The sequence below is a fragment of the Octopus bimaculoides genome, chromosome 7, assembly GCF_001194135.2.
Source record: "Octopus bimaculoides isolate UCB-OBI-ISO-001 chromosome 7, ASM119413v2, whole genome shotgun sequence".
Taxonomy (NCBI): domain Eukaryota; kingdom Metazoa; phylum Mollusca; class Cephalopoda; order Octopoda; family Octopodidae; genus Octopus; species Octopus bimaculoides.
In genome coordinates, this window is record NC_068987.1 from 21,597,383 (window position 1) to 21,597,859 (window position 477).

A 477-nucleotide genomic window follows, 5' to 3' on the forward strand; every position below is an offset into this window, starting at 1 on the left:
TCCGCGCTAGCTAGTCGTGAGTAGTCGATCCTACAAGTGCGCGTATGTAAATGAATACGTTTTTTTTTATTTATTTATTTACGTTGTTTAGAAAAAAAGAATTTAATTAAAAAAAAAATATTTTGTTTTAAAAAAATTATTTACTAATTTGCATACGTGCGCACGCGCACTTGTAGGATCGACTACTCACGACTAGCTAGCGCGGGTGCGCGTTGGGGACCACTATGCTTTAGTAGTACCGACTTCCGCCCCCGCCCTTTTTCTCTCAGCTGAGTGGACTTGGGGGAGTGTGAAATGAAGTGGTTTGGTCAAGCACAAAATGCACTGCATGGTCCAGGAATTGAATCCACAATCTTATGAATAACACCCTAACTGCTCTGCTACTCACCTCCACCACCCTCACATATATGGATGATATATATCTTTTATCTTTTACATGTTTCATCATCTAGTAAAATGAATTGACCCCCCCCCCCC